Genomic DNA, 15,742 nt, shown 5'->3' with positions numbered 1-15,742 from the left:
GTTTGCTTTCTCCATTGGAGTGCTTTTTGGCTTTTGTTCCAGAATCACTTACCTTTGTGACTGTACAAACAAAATAGCATGCAGCTACTTTACAGGTAAGCCAGCTGCAAACAGGAAGCTGTTTGGTTTGAAATGGCAGTGCTGTGACAAAATACTATCAAAACACAGTACTGGGTACAAGGCAATAAAGCAGGCGTCTGCAGCAGCCAGATCCATCACAATGCCTGCGCAAAGTAGTCCTGTACATGCATTTGTGACTATCCCTCCAACATAAGGGAAGCAGAGACCACAAAAAAGGTGCAGGGTCTGCCAAGAAAATGAAAACAAAAGAAAGGACACAAGAAAAATGTGCAGTGGTTGCGAAGGCAACCCAGTGTTCTGTTGTATTGAACAATAAATGGCACAGAGCAAGTCGATAATGGCACACGTTTTGATGCTGTTTGATTTTTTATTTGTTACTGTTTACTGAATATTATTGTTTTTAGTGTTTTCATTGTTCAAACAAAAAATAAATGAAATAAAAACGTGTTTTTATCTCTATATTGAACATGGGTATGTAGTACACAGGGGCATAAAGGGTTCATGAAAAACACAGTTTTGGTCATTTATTTGTGTTTTATTCAGCATATGTTAACATTTTATACCAATTACAGGTTTGAAAACATTATTATTATTATTTTCAAAATCTGGTACCTGGGAAGGTATTTCATTTTTACATCTGGAGATGAAGTGGTTACACCCCGGCTGCTGTACCTCACAAACCTGAACACACCTACAGTGTCTACAACAATTATTCAGGCAGAGCTACCGTACATTTTTTAGTTATTTTTAAAATCTTTTACATTGAATTTTAATGTTGCGAAGAATAAAGCTACTTATTTGTATTTAACATATATTTCAGGCAACTTGTAAACAAAATTCAAACACTTTCTCACAATGCATTTTTTAAACAAAGATTTAATGCCAGATGTTCTCAAACAATGTTTCAGGCAATCTCAAAACAATCAGGCAGAGATATAATCCAAACTTAATTTCTTTAAAATATTTTTACCAGGTGTTAATTGAAAGTATACAAATAAAAAAAAAGCACACAGGTTACAGAGTCACTGTTTTCAGAATAATTTATGTAATTTTATGTCAAAATGGTGAAAAGAGCACTACAAGTAGAAACCGTGTAGTAAACCAATGAAGGTTACAGCCCTAGAGAAACTGAAAATACCACACTTTACTACAAAAAAACCCCAAAAAACCCACAAGAATCACCACAGCCACAAGGTCAGGAGAAAGATGCGAGTGCTTCTGATATTGTGCAGGACCTAGTTGAAGAATATGGTGTTAAGGTGTCAACTCAGCAAAAACAGTAAGAAACAGAATGAAAGAGAAGGGATTCAGTGGACGGGTACTGTAGCCAATAGTAGAATTAGCCCTTCAGCAGTGTAGTCAACAAGAAAAATTAGCTTTTGCCAAAAAAATACCTCCAGAAAGTCATTTGGTCAGATGGGTCTAAACTGAACTCAGATGGGAGAGTGATGGTGTGGAGAAAGCCATCAGAAGAATTTAAAGAGGAGTAGGCCTATCTGCAACCCACCGTGACACATGGAGGAGGCAACATTAAAGTCTGGGGGTGCATGGCAGCTTTAGGTGTTGGTGAACTTGTACTAACATAAGGCAACATAAATGAAAAAAATCTAGGAATTTAAATGCAAGAAAGTTTCTGTTCCAACAAGATCAGCATCCCAAACACACATCTAAACTTGAACAAGGGTAGCTGGTGGGAAAAAAAAAAAAAAAAAGTGGACTGGATGAAAGACTGGCCCCCAGTCACCAGACCTCAATCCCACTGAACATTTGTGCAATTAACTAGGTTCCAGGATGAAGGGAAGAACTGTTAAATCTAAGGATGAACTATGGAAAAACCTGCCGGAAACATGGAACAGCACTGAACCAGACGTTTGCACATTGGCGTGTAGCATGACACAAATATTGCAAGCTGTTATTAAAGCAAAGTGAGGTCCCACTACACTGAAAATGTAAATAAAAAATAAAAAATATATATATATATATATATAATAAAAAGATAAATAAATATTTAGTTGCCTCAAATAATTGTTTGAATTTTAAAATCGTCAAGTTGCCGGAATAGGCCTTTATACAGACATGCTCAAATCTGTTGGTACCCCTCCACAAAAAACGAAGAATGCACAATTTTCTCTGAAATAACTTGAAACTGACAAAACTAATTGGCATCCACCATTGTTTATTCCATATTTAATAGAAATCAGACTTTGCTTTTGATTTTTTATTCAACATAATATTGTAAATAATAAAACAAATGAAAATGGCATGGACAAAAATGATGGGACCGCTAACCTAATATTTTGTTGCACAACCTTTAGAGGCAATCACTGCAATCAAACATTTTCTGTAGCTCTCAATGAGACTTCTGCACCTGTTAACAGGTAGTTTGGCCCACTCTTCCTGAGCAAACTGCTCCAGCTGTCTCAGGTTTGATGGGTGCCTTCTCCAGACTGCAAGTTTCAGCTCTTTCCATAGATATTCGATAGGATTCAGATCAGGACTCATAGAAGGCCACTTCAGAATAGTCCAATGTTTTGTTCTTATCCATTCTTGGGTGCTTTTAGCTGTGTGTTTTGGGTCATTATCCTGTTGGAGGACCCATGACCTGCGACTGAGACAGAGCTTTCTGACACTGGGCAGTAAGTTTCGCTCCAGAATGCCTTGATAGTCTTGAGATTTCATTGTGCCCTGCACAGATTCAAGGCATCCTGTGCCAGGCGCAGCAAAGCAGCCCCAAAACATAACCGAGCCTCCTCCATGTTTCACTGTAGGTATGGTGTTCTTTTCTTTGAAAGCTTCATTTTTTTGTCTGTGAACATAGAGCTGGTGTGACTTGCCAAAAAGCTCCAGTTTTGACTCATCTGTCCAAAGGACATTCTCCCAGAAGGATTGTGGCTTGTCAATATGCATTTTAGCAAATTCCAGTCTGGCTTTTTTTATGTTTTTCTGTCAAAAGTGGAGTCCTCCTGGGTCTTCTTCCATGGAGCCCACTTTTGCTCAAAAAGCGACGGATGGTGCGATCAGAAACTGACGTACCTTCACCTTGGAGTTCAGCTTGTATCTCTTTGGCAGTTATCCTTGGTTCTTTTTCTACCATTTGCACTATCCTTCTGTTCAATCTGGGGTCAATTCTCCTCTTCCTTCCATGGACCTTAAACTTCTTAATAATATTTGCAGCTGTTGTCACAGGAACATCAAGCTGCTTGGAGATGGTCTTGTAGCCTTTACCTTTACCATGCTTGTCTATTTTCTTTCTGATCTCCTCAGACAACTCTCTCCTTGCTTTCTCTGGTCCATGTTCAGTGTGGTGCACACAATGATACCAAACAGCACAGTGACTACTTTTCTCCATTTAAATAGGCTGAATGACTGATTACAAGATTGGAGACATGTGTGATACTAATTAAAGAAACTAATTAGTTTGAAATATCACTATAATCCAATTATTTATTATCTTTTCTAAGGGGTACCAACAAATGTGTCCAGGCCATTTTAGAATATCTTTGTAGAATAAGCAATAATTCATCTCTTTTCACAGCTTCTTTGCTTTATTCTATGACATACCAAAGGCATGCAAGTATACATGATAAAATAGCTTTTAATTTCATCACTTTTCATGAGGAATTAAGCATTATTTCAATGAGCTGTAAGGTTACCAACAAATTTGAGCACGTCTGTACTAGATACTACAAAGAAGTATTGTAGCCTTTTCTTTGTAACAGTCAAATACAATATAAAAAATTACCAACAAAAATAGAGAAATGTGGCCTGTACGGCATACATTTTTCAGACACTCAAATTAAGCTAGTTTAAATACTGTAGGCAATTTACATTTTGTATAAATTCTCAGAAATTGACCCAACACTAAACAATAAAAAATACAAAGGGTTTATTTGACGATGCCTTCTAAATCCAAAGTACAGCCAGTAGAGTAGAATAGCAGGAAACTCGGTGAGCACTGATCTTAAAAAAGAGAAATTTAAAAAGTACAAAGAGAATCTTCACTTTCACAATTGATTTCTCACTTTATACCAATATGTTCACAGCAAATCTAGAAAAAGCTTAGATATCCAACATGAATCATCAGCCTTCACCTCAAAGTGTGTAGTACAGCGATGCAAAGCCAGTCAAATTATTTCCAGATTGTGCTGAAATTACAGGAAACTCCCACTATTTACAGGATACATTAAGAATTAAAAGGTGTGGTTTTTTTTTTTCTACTGAACATTCTTTTCCATCTACAGTACATTTCTAAATGAAGGCACAATGTCCTCATCAGTAGCAGGAACTCAAAATGAAATACCTTTTCAACAAAGGGGTAGATGTACTAAGATGGGCCAGTCGCAGCGCAAACATACTGCAATTTGCATTTGCGATGCGACAATTCACAAAGTATACATTTTGTCGTATGTACTAAGAAAAAACATGTTGATGAAAAGAGCCGCAATAGACTAATTTAAATATTTGTTGTGTCTTCTTAGCGAGGTCTCTAGCATTATACACTGCAAGAGTCCTGCAACATTGTTCATATAAATAGCGGGAGCTGAGTTGTGGTTTGCTGCAGCAGAAGGTGTCAGTTAAATTTGTTTGTTAAATGTAAACGCCATCTGTACAATGCATTCTGTTCCGTCTTCATTTTACACATATACATATACAAAGGTCATTCATTTTGAATGACTTTTGCAGCAGCACAGGTCATTCAAAATTATCTAGACAGCATTCAGAACTGGGCAGACACATGGCAAATGACATTTAATAGAGAAACGTGTAAGGTACTGCACGCAGGCAATACAAATGTGCATTATAAATATCATATGGGAGATACTGAAATTGAAGAAGGAATCTATGAAAAAGACCTAGGAGTTTATGTTGACTCAGAAATGTCTTCATCTAGAAGCTAGAAAAAAGCCCAACAAGATGCTCTGATATATTGTGAAAAGTGTTGAATTTAAATCAAGGGAAGTAATGTTAAAACTTTACAATGCATTAGTAAGACCTCACCTAGAATATTGTGTTCAGTTCTGGTCACCTCGCTACAAAAAGGATATTGCTGCTCTAGAAAGACTGCAAAGAAGAGCGACCAGAATTATTCCTGGTTTAAAAGGCATGTCATATGCAGACAGGCTAAAAGAATTGAATCTATTCAGTCTTGAACAAAGAAGACTACAGAGCGATCTGATTCAAGCATTCAAAATTCTAAAAGGTATTGACAATGTCGACCCAGGGGACTTTTTCGACCTGAAAAAAGAAACAAGGACCAGGAGTCACAAATGGAGATTAGATAAAGGGACATTCAGAACAGAAAATAGGAGGCACTTTTTTTTTTTTTTTTTTTTTTACAGAGAATTGTGAGGGTCTGGAACCAACTCCCCAGTAATGTTGTTGAAGCTGATACCCTGGGATCCTTCAAGAAGCTGCTTGTTGAGATTTTGGGATCAATAAGCTACTAACAACCAAACGAGCAAGATGGGCTGAATGGCCTCCTCTCGTTTGTAAACTTTCTTATGTTCTTATATACGCAGAGTGGATAGTGCAATGATGCAGGAAAAACTGCATTGTTTGTAATCAAACGTGACTGCGCCACTGCATTGTGCAGGTATGTTTTTTATGTTCTCTGTTAGTGAAAATGTGTTTCAATAAAGTGAATACACATTCATTGAATACATACTGAGTAGAGCTGTGTTATTGTGTGATATGCATGTAGACGGTGCGGCGCGGTGAGGAGGCGCTTTGCATCCTTGTTTAATGAAAAACTGTGAGATTTGCATCGCAACAGAAAATAAGTAAGCCACAGATGCTTAAATGCAGTGGGGTAGTCCTGACAGTAAAATACTGTACTGTAATGTCATTTTAATTCAAAGGCCATTACACGTAACACTGCACGGCAGTTAAACTAGGCAGATATGAAAATTGTATATCGATATCGTGCATGTATTTCGATATTGATAATATCGTCTAAATAAGTCTTCCAAAATACAGAAAACTATTATAACACAATTGCAATATGAAATGCATACAGACGTTAACAGATATTTACATAAAAACGCAATAACTTACTTTAACTTAGTATCTTAATATCCATTTACTATTCCATGCAATCATCAGCTACCTCAAAACTGAAATATTTATATACTGTACTTCACAACGCAGACTAGCCAGTCCGCAATTAATTTAATCTAAATGTATTAAGTAGCCTATGCTGTCATGCTGAATGTTGCATTATTTTGTGATGTGTTTTGATATTTTAAAAGTACATCTAATTTATAACAGTTCACATTTTAAAAATACCTTTCTAATAGTGTAAGTAATCACATGGAAAAAATGAAATGAACCAGTGACACATGCGTACATCTTAAAATAATCCCAATAGTGCTTATTATTTATTATTATATTATTTTCCTGTGTATTATGTTTGTTTGTGTTGAGATTGTTTTTAGGTCTGTATCCCTTTAAAACAAAGAAAAAAGACAGTCCTGTTTCTTAATTAGTTGATGCGCGCACTTTTTGAAAACAGGATTATAGTTTCTGGTAAGGGATTGGTCGGTAAGAGGAAACAGGTGAAGAAACGGGAGATGAGCACACGAGAGAGGGTAAACAGGTTGTGGATTTGTTGTTTTTCTTGATTTGTAGCTATTGAATATTTTAAATTAATTTGTTAAATCTGGTTCTTAGAAAAAGAAAAACGCCAATAAATGGAATAAAACGGTTAAATACTTTATGTGTGGTTTTTGCCTACGAGACTAACAATGATTGATATGTATAGGGTTTTGTTGCATCTTAATATAAAATAAACTTGATTATACTGCATTTGTATTGTTAGCAGTATTAGCAAAGTATGTCTCTGCAAGTGTACGTGAATTTTTTTTATTGCTACGATATCGCGATATCGATATTGGTGCCCATCTAGCATGGAGGAGGTAGGGCCCAGACATACAAGCGAAATATTAGGAAATGCGTTAATTCAGGCTGAAAACATCACATGGTTGATTATTGCGATGATTGCAAACGGCATGCATGCAACCAATTTCAATTGTGGAGGATACCGGATTCAACTTTAATGTTGTTGAGCCAGATTACAGAAGGCTGTGTTAAAAACAGAAAACGACCACAAGTACAAACAATATTAGCCTATATTTAAGCAAAACAAAAGCCTCGACATTTGGCAGTGAACAGTAGTTACAGTAGTCCATGTTATTGTCAGGTCATGTCCCACTTCCAAGTCTTTCTACTGTACAGAGAATATTTTTGCTATTTTAAGGAGACTATCAGGCCTTTAAAAGAATGCATTGTAACTAAAATGCATCATAATGTCTAATTATTGATGGGTGCCAGGTTAATTCATTCTATAAACAATGCAGGGCACATTAGTAGTCTGTGCAGGTAAAACTGGCGTTGCCAGGCAAAAAGAAAAGTGCTGGAAAGTCTTTTAAATCCTCTTACTGTAGCTTCAACCACCAAACCAGTGTTGTCATCATCACTGTCAATCTAAAACTACAGACACAAATCTGGCAGCAAGTACTCATAAGAAAAGCTTAAATAAAAACAGAAAAGATTTATATTCATATTACGCACACACACACACACACACATTATATATATATATATATATATATATATATATACATTATATAATTTGTAGCTTCAAAATAAAAATACAGTATGACTCTCCAAGAAAACAAATCTGCAGGCTACACTACTGTAGCACTGTAGGTACTGTACAGTATAGAGTGTCAATAGTATGTAGGCATATACCTTAAACTCATTACGTCACCCAGGATTTTCTGAAACACCCTAGGCTCAGAAAATATTCCCTTATCTAACAAGAATTTCATTTGCAACAGGATCAACATTTGTAAGAACCTGCTTTTTAAAGTAGATATAGCTAACAAAATATTTCCAGTAAATCTTATCTAATATTACCATCACTTCATAGATCTCAAAATGTCCTATATGTAGCCCTTATTTCAGCAATCATGAAATATAAGCTTATAGTTTTCCAGGCTTTGATAGTACAAACAATCAGGTTACCTGAACAGATTTCTGTATTATACAGCTTCTGTTTTCCTTTTAAAATGATCAGTATTACAGTACATGTTGGCTCTAAGAGCTTTGCTATAAGTCAGCAGCCAATCACAAATCCAAAAGCTGACTCACCATTAGCTTATCTGAAAGGACAGACATTCAAGACTTACATAACTCATTTCCATCTACTGTAGTAAAGAATATTAGGAAGTTAACCCAATAATACAGTAGAGTTAATGTCAGATCTTTACCATAGGAAGAGCAGATGAGAACCTGTCAAGGCTAAAATATAGGCCGAAGTATATAATATAAAGACAAACAACACAGCAGTGCACCCGTAAGGATATGGATTTGTGCTGTTAGTACAGATACAGGTAGAGGAGCAGTGTGACACTCCCCAAACTGCTCTGCAGCTCAATCCTTGTGCTTGAGGGACCATCTTCAAGGGTTATCAAGTCAGTATACTGCCTAACCCTAATGACGGTCTTGAATATGATCACGGACATATTGATGTGAATTGGACAGACCATCAAAACTCTTCTCAGACTACGTCACCCACTGACATAAGATGATGTTGGCCCACTGCTTGCAACCATCTGCACTATACAGTAAGTAAAATCAATAAACCGCCATGCACCTTCCTCTACTGATTTAGTTGTCCATCATATCTTAGCAAGCAAGTATACAGTATTACTAACAAGTTGTATAAAAAATGAGAACAAATCGGTATCATGAAAAAAGAGATTACCATGACAATACTATGCACCTGCTACTGTATGAACATTTAAAAATGTAAGTGCGTGACATTTACAGTACGTGGAGAAGACAGACATATCTTTACAGTATATCAGATTGTAACAATAAATAATGTCATAACCAAGGTGAATTTATTCATTATGGCATCTCCACTATACCCTCATTGCCAGGGATATTGTATGCAAAGATGTAATGGTACTCCTGTCTTGGATGGTTATCGGATTCTCGATTGAATACAAGCAGGCAACTAACTTTATATCCCTTATTTTTCTACTCTTAGAATGAACAAAACTATTGTACCAGGAAAAGACCAGGATTTCCATTCAAAATAAGCTCTGTAACAGCATAAAAAAATAATCCAACTACATACTGTACCACAGCAGAAAAGGATTCAACCTTAATTGATAAATAAAAATTACTTGAGTTCAGAAGCACACATTTACTAGATCTGTAGACCCGCAAGGTGTAAATCTGCAATGTAGAATGTACTGAACATTGTAGTACCCAAAATTGGATTGGGTGATGTTACTTCCAGAGAAAAGAAGACAGCAGGCATTTTCCTTCTGCAATGGGAGCAGTACAAAAGAATGTTTTTTCTTAGAGAAGCGAGTTTGGTTCTTGTCTGTTACTGTATGTGTGGCACCATCAGCAGAGGCGAGAGGGGGTGGATAAACAAACCTTTTAACTAATTTATATATATATATATATATATATATATATATATATATATATATATATATATATATATATATACATATATACACACACACACATACACATATACATACACAGTGCCAAGAGAACATTTGTGAACCCCTTAGGATTTTCACATATTTCAAACCTAAAATGTTATTAGATCTTAATCTAAGTCCTAATAATAGATCAAGAAAACCTGATTAAACAAATGACACAAAAACATGATACTTTTTCAACATTTATTTATCCACAAATGATTCAACATTCAATATCCATGTGTGAAAAAGTATGTCAACCTTTAGATTCAGTAACTCGTGGCACCCCCTTGAGCAGCAACTTCAGATGACTTCAACTAAGCATTTCCTGTAACTGTTGGTCAGTCTCTCACATCGGTTTTGAGGAATTTTGGCCCATTCCTCCTTACAGAACTGCTTCAACTCGGTGACATTTGAGGGCTTCCTTGCATGGACAGCTCGCGACAGGTCATACCACAACATTTCAATGGGGTTTAGGTTTGGACTTTGACTAGGCCATTCTAAAACTCGGAATTTCTTCTTCTGCAGCTCTTCTTTTGTAGATCTGCTTGTATGTTTAGGATCATTGTCTTGCTGCATGACCCACTTTCGGTTCAGCTTCAGCTCACGGACGGATGGCCTGACATTCTCCTCTAGAATCTTCTGATACAATGCAGAATTCATGGTTGTGTCAATGATGGCAAGCTGTACAGGTCCTGAGGCAGCAAAGCAGCCCCAAACCATTACACTCAACAGTTGGACTGAGGTTCTTCTGTTCCAACGCAGTGTTTGGTTTTTGCCAAACATAACGTTTCTCATTGAGGCCAAAAAGTTGACTCATCTGTCCAGAGAACTTTGCTCCAGAAGTCTTGTGGATCATCTATGTGCTCTTTGGCAAACTTCAGACGGGCAGCAATGTTCTTTTTAGAGAGCAGTGGTTTCCTCCTGGCTCTCCTTCCATGAACACCATTATTGAACACCATTATATATATCTTTTTCTGATAGTTGAGTCTGAACACTCACATTAGCCAAAGCGAGAGTGGCCTGCAGATCTTTGGATGTTACTCTGGGGTTCTTTGTGACTTCCTTGATGATTTTCTGTTTTTTTCTTGGAGAGATCTTAGTAGGACGACTGCTCCTGGGTAGAGTGACTGTGGTCTTGAACTTTCTCCATTTGTAGACTATCTGTCTGACAGTGGATTGGTGTAGCCCCAAACCCTTTCTAGACTGATAAGCATCATTAACTGTTTTTGATCGTGGCATGACATGTTTCCACAAACCTGTATGGTGAAGACCAAACTCACAAAGTTTCTGATCTTTATATAGGGTGGGGCCTCCCAAACTCACCCTGAAGATCTACCTAATTACTTAAACACCTGATTCTAATTATCCCCTTAATTGAGCTGATAAAACCAGGGGTTCACTTACTTTTAAAAATAAAAGGAAGCGCTATACTGGAGTTGCCGTTTTGATCACGCTGGGCAAAGTTTTGCATTCTAACATGAAAGTATATTTCAGCCTAGCCATGCAATAATTCTATTTGAACTGGCTACATTTTCAGTTTCACAATACTGTAATAGTTTGGCTGTGTTAAATACAACCCGAAGTTGGAGGAGTAGAAACAGCAGAAAAGTAGCTTTGACCGTTACAGTACATTGAGGCAATGTAAAAAAACAACTTGAATGCACAGTCATACTGTAATAGATATAGCACGCTGCAAAGTTTGACCTTTGATCTTATTACAGTACAGCAAAGTACAGCACATCTCTATGTCTAAATATGATTTATTGGGCTCAAAATACACTGCCGGGTTACTGAATTTTCACCAAGGGTAGCTGGTACCACAGTGCAGGCTGATGTAAATCAGGCATCAGGTGACTGGTATGAAAACTAAAATGGGTGCCAAATTCCAGTCAGAGTTGTTCCAAGATGGGAAATTTGAAGGACCTTGTAGTTTATAACAGGAACATCACTAAAAGGTGCATCAACAGCAGAACGTGGCAGACTGACCAGCAATCCCATACGTGTGTGTCTTGGACCTTTCTTCAGTGGAGAAATCACTATCAGCAAGAGGATCATGGTGCAGTTTTTGAAGACACCTGCAGAGTTGGAAATTAGTTATATGGTCCTTTGAATCCTGCTCTACTCTGTTTCAAAATTAAATCATTATGTACAGCTCCATATGCATTACAATCTTAAGGCTGGTAAGAAACAACACACAACTAAAACAAAATACAAGACTTTAAATTTGTGGCATGGCGATACCTGAAGAATTAGGCTGAGCCAGCCCAATATGATTTTTGTGATAAGGTGAAAAGACAATATTAGGGACTTGACTCTCATGAATAGTACTACAGTGCTCCCTGTGCAATTCAGCTCAATTGGCACTGGGCATCATTTGTAGGCAGTCCCAAGGAGGCCAAGCATTGGATGAACATAAAGTTCAAGCTAAACATCTCCCTCATCTTTTTACTGTCCAGGTAGGTATGGCAGTATAGAAGTGTTCATTATAGAGAAAAACAGTAATGCCAGGCTGTAGGAGAAACAGAGAATACTCTGCAGTAAAATATTCAAGAACTAAAAGAAAGAGTATCTCTGTTAAATAGTATACATCCCATGCAACGGCTGCAAATACAAATTTCAAGCTATCAGTATTATGAAAAAATAAATCTACAGTACATAATCACAAGGGATCCAGGATAAAACACAAGCTCATAAAAATGTGTGTTGTTTTGGGTCTCTGTCCTATGCCTGCCATTATCCTGTTGCAATGCAGCAACATCTAATGTTAAAAACTGCACATATTATGTATTTAGAAGGGCGACTTCAACAGATTATCTTGGAGTTCGATAAATGTGTGAAGTGGTAGATGGAGATGAAGTAGTCGCTCTAGGATGGCCTGCTTTTGGTCTGTGATCTACAGATCCGGTCTGGGATTTCTGTTAGAGCCTATAAAGGTGGCATGAGTTCTTGTCAAGTGCCACTCTTTTTAAGCATTCCAATGTTGTCTCGCATCCAGCAACAGGTGGGGCACTGAAGTATTTAGATATATTGGGGCACTTAATGTAGTCTTACAATTTTTTGTAAGAAAAATACTGAATAAGAAAGCTCTTACAATATACCAAACATTACCAAAATTGAAACCTGTTGTACAAATGTCCACTTCAAGTTTCATCAAATTGGGCTAGGGGCAGTTAGGAAGCCAAACACATTAGGGCAGAACTCAAGCAAAGTAGGAGACCGTACCTTACAGAACACTTTGCAACCTTCTTAGGAAGTTGCTGCACACATGAATTCAAAGAAATGACATAATGTATATAATGTCCACATGTGCTGCTGTTTGTTACAGTACTGTATGTGCACCTACTGTAAAGCACTTTGGACATTTGAATACCTACAGTACACAAGCAAATGCTGTAAAACACATCTTTGCAGCACTGCTGAAGGATATTTAGAAAGTATTTTTTACAAGGTGAGGATTTGAACTCTGACTGTAAAAGCATAAAAGGGAAAATAGCAACTCTTTCCAGGGAGAACTTTCCAGGGAGAAGTGCTTCTTTAAATTGACAATGGCCTATCCCTACAAGATGCTGAAACGGGTGCACCCTCAATCAAGGATGATCTCAAGAAGTCAAGTTCAGAATGTTACTGTGTAGCATTATGGTGACATCACAGTGCTACAGTAGTAAAGCCTGTCTTGAATTGTAGTTGATTATTTTCCTGATTTAAAAAAAAAAAAAACATGGAGATTTAACATCCAGTACACAGCAATGCCTTCTCTTAGAAAAACAAGTTGCAGTTTGGGATAAAAAGTTTGATAATTAGGCAAGATATAACTGTAAAACAATGCAAAACAAAAATATGTCAGTACTGTAGTATAGTAATTGACTTTCCTGCTGTTCTGAAGGGGGAACGTTAAAGTAACTGCCAGCCCACAAAAAGTGCCTGTTACTGTAGCAGGTTACCAATTAAAAAAAAAAAAAAAAAAACGTTTCCTGATAGAATACATTAACCATTTTATTGATTGGCCACTAAAAACACATCAGCCTAATAATTTATTATAAAACACTATCCTTTATTTTTTCCCTCTACAGTACCAATGCTTGCCAACTAAATGTATAAGCATAAGATTAAAAAAGTTAACTTTAGCCTCCAACAGAGGGGAAAAACACAAATGGCACTTTAATGATAAACGAAGCACTACAGATATTTAGCTATAGTATCTCATTTCTGACAGTTATATGCAATGGGTAAATGACAATAAACATCAACTGAAACCCATTTCCAATCCTAAAATCAGGATATGAAAACTTTTACATTCCAGCCATAAGTGTACAGATAAACATTAAAACACTGACACAACAATCCAAAAGTTCAATATGAAAATTTTAGAAAACGCATAGCTTACAGCACAAAAGGATTGTTGGTTCCCATTGATAGCTTACTTACTGTTCTTTATCAGGTGAGAAATCTCTAAAATTATGCCTACTGCAGAGGTTCAGCATTTCCAGTCTAAGTTTTATATATATATATATATATATATATATATGGAGGTAATAAAACGTTATGCAATATTTCCTTTGGTGCATTTAAAAAAAATGTTTAAGATTTGAACCTTTTTGTAATTATTCCTGGCAAGAGACCAGAAACAATCCAACATGTTTCAGTTCACTGGCTTTTCTGCTAAACAAAGCTACAAAAAGAATGTAATACTGCTACTGCTTTGTAAGACTGTATCAATAACACATAACTGAAAAGATAAAATCCTCCTAAATTTTTAACGATACAAACTGTGTGACAAAGTTACAGAAAACTTCAATAAGAGTGAGGTCTCGGTTTAAATAGTATAGCAGAAGATGGCTATAAAATGCATATTTCTGAGCAGCATTTTATTCTGTATATTCAGTCGATCTGAATATACTCTTAATATCATTGCACCCGCTATACAATACATCCAAGATATAATACATACAAGTACTGTAAGAATACACAGTAAGCAACCGCTATTCAAATATGAGTTGCAAATTATGTACATGACAATGCACAGCGGGCCCTTTGCTTTAAAAAAAAACAAAGTGTTAATAAATGCTGGATAGAAATACCAAGATATCCAGCAATAATATAATGCTGGTCATGTTGCTAGTTTTTACAGGTAATCCACTACCAGTTATTAACACACACACTAACACACACACACACACACACAACCGTGGTGCCACCAATGGCTCTTAAGTGGAAACCCAAACTGCGAAACAACAGTAGTGGTCACTGATCAGTCATAAATATGTACATGACATTCCGTAAAAACGCCAATTAATTTTAATATTCGAATGGATAAACTTTTTAATCAATCGACAGGCGTATTCAAAATCGTTTTCTGATGCTTGATTCACCCATCGCAACACACGGCAGCATATTTAGAATAAAATACTCTATATATTTTAACGGTTTATTTCTGCATTTTTTTTTTTCTAACGATCATAAATAAACATGGCCTTCGTCTGTCAACTTCACCAAAATAAACCACAACCACAGCTGTCAAAATTATGTAAAAGCGGCCTTTCGCATTCAATATACCCAAATACCAACCCGAACAAAACGGTCAGACCCAAATACTAGTAGAACAGATAAATAAATGCATTATCAAGTAGTACCCAAGGCAAATAAACAGATCCTGAAAATCACTTTTAAATAAATGTTAAGTCTTACACCTACCAGTTGGATATTTTTCCATTGCATTAGAAAACAAAATCACGAAGGAGTGACCGAAAAATAACGAAGTTTTTATTCTGTCTGTGAACTGAGGTCTCTTTCCTCAGAAATGTCTCCAGCCAGGGCCAAAGCAGAGACAGAGGGAGAGGAGAGGGCTGTGTTGCTTGCAAGAAGAAGCAGCAGACGAGAGAAAAGCGGGGCTTTCTGCATTTCTCCCTAATTTAAATGTCTAAGGCCCTTCGCTCCCATTTTTTATGCCCCAATTTTGTTCCTTGGAAGGTTAAGGTTTGAGATACGGCAGGTTTGAGCTGGTTAAAATGAGGTTCTGGCCCTTTAAAAATAAAAATAAAAAGCTTCCCCATCAGCTGCTGCTTCTGGCTCTCTCCCTGGGCTTGTTGGGATAGAAAGATGGAGCTCCTCATCGCGCCTGCGCCGCAGTCAGCCGCCTGGAGTAGAAGGGGTGT

The 15,742-nt window shown here is 36.8% G+C and overlaps 1 protein-coding gene across 5 annotated transcripts in view; it reads right to left on the bottom strand.

Annotated features, from left to right (window-relative positions):
- The window catches only part of LOC117412948 (methyl-CpG-binding domain protein 5-like), a 49,541-nt gene extending 33,828 nt beyond the window's left edge, over window positions 1-15,713 (bottom strand). For 3 of the 5 annotated variants that reach the window (XM_034021606.3, XM_034021614.3, XM_034924464.2), the window contains exon 1: window positions 15,282-15,712. The gene's annotated coding sequence lies outside the window, so the exon portion shown is untranslated. Of the gene's footprint in view, window positions 1-15,281 lie in introns of all 5 variants that reach the window. The other 2 variants (XM_034021623.3, XM_034021632.3) reach the window with 2 other exon arrangements.
- Window positions 15,714-15,742: the final 29 nt, after the last annotated feature.

This window comes from Acipenser ruthenus, chromosome 10, assembly GCF_902713425.1.
Source record: "Acipenser ruthenus chromosome 10, fAciRut3.2 maternal haplotype, whole genome shotgun sequence".
Lineage (NCBI taxonomy): Eukaryota > Metazoa > Chordata > Actinopteri > Acipenseriformes > Acipenseridae > Acipenser > Acipenser ruthenus.
This window is presented reverse-complemented; position numbering and strand designations above follow the sequence as displayed.